Genomic DNA, 5,809 nt, shown 5'->3' with positions numbered 1-5,809 from the left:
AATGGTCTCCACCATACACACCTTGATTTACATAGAGGGTGAAAAAGACCCCTGGGAAAAGAACCTGAACTTGTCTATCATAAGATTCTCACATATGTGACTGTGTCAGCGGACCTTGAGGTGGATAACTAGAGAAAGATGAAAGCCAAATTTCAAATTAAGTCCTAGAGAGAGGAGGCATCATTATATACCTTTTTATCAGAGGATTTTTAAGCCTTTTTATTTCCATATCTCCCCAGGGGCCAGGCCGGCTGCTGTTGGGCTGGATCATAACTCATCTTCTTCCTCTGCTCGCTCCTGCTTCCTTTTCCTCCTCTCTCAGGTGTTGACTGCATGTCCTAAAACACATTTGTATCCTAAATTCTGGTTCTTGGACAGCTCAACCTAGGACAACTGGTGTCAGGAGTAGTCTAAGAAAACAGATGATAAGATGCAGTTTGGGAGCTGAAAAGTTTGCTACCCTACCATCAGTGAGGCTCCATCACTATGGTAGGTGGAACACAGATAGCTCCTGGCATGAGGTGGGTCTGGTTGTTGAAACTATAAATTGAGATGGGGTGCTGGTGGAGGGCAGTGCACTAGCTGGTATGAGATATCAGGTGTTTGAAGAATATGGGGGAAATAGTAACTAAGGATAACATAATTGGGTGACTGTTGCTAAATTTAATTGAGGGGTCATGCTCCAAAGAAGCTTAAACTGCCAACCAAGGTAGGCCTGCTATGACTGGGTCAGACCCCTTTTTGGGGAAGGATGGGCTCTGGCATATAAATTGGACATTTAGTGATGCCTTGAAAGTTCCAGATTCCCAGATTCCCTTGAACTCTCTAAGCCTGCAGGAGTACTCCCTCCCCTTGCTTGAAGAAAATGCAAAGTCATCTTCCCACAAGTCAACATGGAATCCCTCCGGATTGCCCCTTGCCATCAACTCCTCTCCAGGCCACTAAACATAACCAGGATTAGTCACTAATCAATAAGTGGATTAGTGACTTAACTCAACCAGGGAAATGACTTGAGAGAGAGAGAGAGAAAGGAGAAAAGGGATGGCACCCCAAAGGAGCCGCAGATTAACAGCACATACCATTGAGAATCTGGAGGGTACATGTGGGACTGGATTCCAAGGGGGACAGGAATTTGATATCCAAGCAAAGACTCCCAAAGATAGTCTGAACTCCTTCCTAGAAGCATGAAAAAGACAGAGGCCACACTAAGTGGCATAGAAATGCCAGAATTGCCATGGTGGCCAGTAGAAGAAGGTGTTCAAAGGTTGAGGGCAGCGGGCCTGCTGAAGTAGATATTTGGTGGAAAGTCCAGAAACCCCACCAGATGATAAAGTTCCAAGAGAAGCACAGAAGACAACTGTATCAAGGCCATAAGGAATGTGTTGATAAGAGGGATACCAGCATCGGTAGGTTGACAGGAAACTCTCCTCTGTAGGCCAGGTCTGCAGAAGAGAGGTTCTTACAGAATTAGGCTGAATGAGAACAATGATGATGATGGGGCCCAAAACAATAGAGGCCAGATATGGCCTTGAATCATCTATGTAGGTACAGGGTTCATCTTAGTTGGTTTGTTGCAGGCCTGAGCTTAATTTCAGGGGGAACTTAAAGAAGTGGTGCCTGCCCTTGACCCAGCCAGAGTAAAATTTACAAACTAGTGACTAATGTAGTTCTGTGCTGAGTCCACAAAACACTAGGGACAGTCTGTACCAGCTTGTCACCATCGTTTATAGAAAATGTACAGATTGATTGTTTGTACCTGCTTTCTGTTATGTAATTTTAGTTTCCATTATGAACTCAATCATGCAGGCCAGTTTGGGCTACATGACCAGAGCAGGTTAAAGACCTACCTGCTGATGAGACTCTTACCTCCTTGAAATCAAGGCATATTGTGTATATCCTGGTGGGTTATGATCCTAAGATGAAGTACACTCTATGTGACTGATGAGAAGCTAAGCCTGGATGTCTTGGACAACTCTGACGTTTACCTGTCATTTCTCAATCATGCTACATTATTTTCTTTACTTTTATTAACACCGTATGTGAGTGTTACTTTCTGGAGTTTCTTAAATCCTTTCATTAATCCATTAATCCAAAAAATAATAATTAACGCACTATCAGAAGCTGGATGAATGGATACATTTATCGTAATGCCTAGTGAGGCTGGAGTGGCAGTCAATGAGATTGACCCACAAAGAGTTAGGAAATCTGGTAGTGGAACACAGATTCCCTGGAAGCAAAAGAGATGGGCAGCCAAAAAGGGAACTATTCAGCTTGCACCACCAGAGGAAAGCAAGGACAAATGATCAGGAAACTAAGGCAGTCTGCTCAATAAAAAGGTATGCTCCCTTGCCCAGTTCTCAGACCTGAGCCAGTTTTTAGATCCAGAGCCAATTGATTGAAAAGAAGACTGATTCTCCATTCAGAAGATCCCTGTACCACTATGGCAAGTGTACAATGGGCAAAGAGGAAAGCCCAAATATTTTGAGGGCAGTTGGAGTTAAGGTCTGAATTGACATTAATATCCAGAGACCTGAAGTATCATGTTGGTCCTCATTAGAGTGTGGGCATGTGAAGACCCTGGCCAGAGTCCTGCTGACAGTAAGTCGGGGTCCATAGACCCCACCAAGTCATCATTCCCACAGCTTACACTTCCTTCTCTGATTCAGACATCCCTGCCTCCATGGTTTGCTTATAATCCTTGTAATAACATTGGGCCATAGAGATAATCCAGGACAATCTACCCATCTCAGGATCCTTAATTCAATCATCAACGTCCATTTATCATCTGAAAAAACACATTCACAGTTTCCAGGACATGGACATCTTTGGTGGGGACATTGTTCTGCAACCACAGAAGGCATGGTGACCAGGGCACAGCTCCCCTCTGGGAAGATTGCCTGGGTCATGCCTTCAGGGAAGCCCCAAGACCAGCAGAAATGCTAGCTGAGGATGAGGGGAATCTAAAGTAAATGTTGGAGTAAGGGGATAATGAGTATCAATTGGGGCCCCAGCACCTGTTACAGCTGCGGGGGCTGAGAATTAATAGAACTAACTTTCCTAAGTTTCTTCCAAGAAGAAAGGCCCACCGAAATGTTGAAAAAGCTGCTCTCTGAACATGTATGGAAAAATGGATCTGAATAGTGCAAGGGGTGAACTGGGATGGACATGAAGATGTACCACCAGGGTCCGCTCTCCGGAAGGACTTGTGGCCCCAGCTACAGTTGATATGAAACTATCTATTAATGACAAAGTCACAGGTACTCTTAATACTACATTCAGTACTGAAATGCTAAATTCCAGTTAAGGTTGTAAAAATAAAGATGAATTTTTTTCCCTTTTAGGTTCATGGACCCCCAGGTTAAGAACCTCTATATTCCTCTTCTTCTATGTAGTGAGGGATTTAATAAGTCCATTTAATTGAATTAAATAAAGTCTACAATGAGATGAAATGAGCATTTCCTTTATAATTCAATCAGTCTCCGATTCAGCTCTGAGTGAAAAAAAATACAGCACAGCAGTGGTTTAAACAAAAGAAAAATGTATTTCTCTCTTACATTGAAGCCCAGAAAGAGGAGTCAAAGGATGATTTAGAAATTCCCAGAGCAAAAAAAAAAAAAAAAAAAAAAAAAAAAAAAAGAAATTCCCAGAGCTTTTTAGAGCTCAGGTCCATCTGTTTGGATTCTCTACCATCCTTAGCATGCTCCTGTCGGGAGCAAGAATTTCTGTGACCTTAAAGGTCCTTCTAGCTGAAAACTAAGACTCAAATGGACATGAGACAGATTAACAGGAGAAAATCAAATTTACATATATATGGGGAATCCACATAGACATGGCAATTCCAGAGCTGGTCAGGCAAAATGAGGTATATATGCCATTCTGAACTAAGGAGAAGTGAGTAGGGGTCTCAGATTTCAGAGGAAAGAAATGCACTTCACAGGCAATGAGAAGAGCATTTCTCTAATTTGGTAATTAGATGTTTGCCCTGCCATACAAATGGGTCACTCAGATAACATTCATCTCTTATTATTAACCCTTATTCTGGGAAAGACCCCCAATTTAGATTCTTCTATGTAGTTAGGGGGGGCTAAAAAGTTTCTCTTGAGTCTCAAGCTTTCAGGTCAAAATAATCCATATGCCAAAGTGGTACATTCAGGAGGTCCTGAACCCCTTTTCTCCCTCACAGTCCAAAATGGCTGTTTAAACTTCAGGCATCACATTCCCAGAAAGGAGGAGAAGATAAATAAGGGAGCATCTCTGTCCTTTAAGGGTATTTCCTAGAAGTCACATATGACATTCTTGTTAATATCCTATTGGCCACGATTTACACATGGCTTCACATCACTGCCAGTGAGGCTGGGAAATATAGTCTTTATTAGAGAGGGCCTTGTGACCAGATAAATACCAGATCCAGGGGCAGTTGGGGGATGTCAAGTAATAGCTACAGTAATGCTAGGAAGCCATCTCACTTGGTAATTCCTCTGAATGAGCAACCCATTCTTTCTCTTTGAAATAGATTCCTGGAAATGTTTTTCATAACAAGACATTTGCTCTTGAGACATGACAGCCTTCAAGACCAACATTTTTTTTTTTAAAGATTTTATTTATTTATTTGAGAGAGAGAGTATGTGTGTGAGTGAGAAAGCACAAGCAGGAGGAGCAGCAGTGGGAGAGGGAGAAGCAGACTCCCTGCTGAGCAGGGAACCCAATACAGGGCTAGATCCCAGGACCCTGAGACCATGACCTGAGCTGAGGACAGACACTTAACTGACTCAGTCACCCAGGCACCCCGACCAACATTCCTTTATTCTCAGCGTAAAGTCCAAGGCCCAAATTCGTGACATATTTGGCTAGCCTCAAATGTATTTGTCCTGCCTAATTGTCTGCTAGGCAAGGTGTTTTGATGAGACACCTGTAGTTCTCTCTCAAAGACAATATAGGAAAATATCAATATAATACAGCTAGGGGTTCCTGGGTGGCTCGGTCGGTTAAGCAGCTGAGTCTTGATTTTGGTTCAGGTCATGTTCTCAGAGTCATGAGATCCAGCCGGAGTTGGGCTCTGTGCTCAGCGCAGAGTCTGCTTGAGATTCTCTCTTTCTTTCTCCCTCTGCCCCCCCCCTTACACTCTCTCTCTCACATGCTGTCTCTAAAATAAATAAATAAAATCTTTAAAATATATATAATACTATATATACATACATATGTAAGACACAGCTAAATTAGAAAGTGAGTATTTACAGACAAATGCATCATAATATAGAAGGAACCATCACCAGATTTCTCTATAAGCCAGTTCCTCTGTTGCAGTTGAAATGCAGGTTGATTTACATGCAAATTCATAAACACTTTAGTTATATAAAGTGAGGGCGATTCATGTTGTAATTACTCTGGACTTACCTCTCACTAATCATTGCTCAGGCTCGAGTTTTCCTATCTGTTTTTATGTTTTCCAAATGCCTCTTACCACCTTGCTTTCCCTCCATTGCCCTGCTGAGGCCGTTGCTCCTTGCCTAGGTCCTCTGGGTTCCAGCACGGAGTAGGATGAACTGCAGAAGAGGGTTTAGGTTACACATGACTCAGCAGTCAGCTCTATTGTCCAAAAACCAAAGATGATTCTGGGGCTAGAAATAGGGACAACGCATAACGGATCCGTGAGGTCATTCTCTCCTTATATTTGGCTTTGCTCAGACACCCTGGATAGCGCAGCCTAGGGGAGTGTCAGGTAATTTGGGGAGTGCTCAGAGGTGAGTTCAAACATAAAACTTGAAAATTTCACTGAGCAGAAGTTCCTTTCACTTAAACTATGCCATCA

At 42.7% G+C, this 5,809-nt stretch overlaps 1 long non-coding RNA gene across 1 annotated transcript; it reads right to left on the bottom strand.

Annotated features, from left to right (window-relative positions):
* Positions 1 to 203: 203 nt before the first annotated feature.
* On the bottom strand, positions 204 to 5,542 carry LOC121472627. Its single transcript, XR_005982957.1, has 3 exons — positions 5,395 to 5,542; positions 1,080 to 1,176; positions 204 to 338 (listed from the first exon to the last, which is right to left on the bottom strand). It is a non-coding gene; the product is annotated as an uncharacterized LOC121472627 (long non-coding RNA).
* Between the last annotated feature and the right edge of the window lie 267 nt (positions 5,543 to 5,809).

This window comes from Vulpes lagopus, chromosome 12 (genome assembly GCF_018345385.1).
Source record: "Vulpes lagopus strain Blue_001 chromosome 12, ASM1834538v1, whole genome shotgun sequence".
NCBI classification, from domain to species: Eukaryota; Metazoa; Chordata; class Mammalia; order Carnivora; family Canidae; genus Vulpes; species Vulpes lagopus.
Note: the sequence above shows the minus strand (reverse complement) of the source record. Positions and strands in the feature narration are given on the sequence as shown.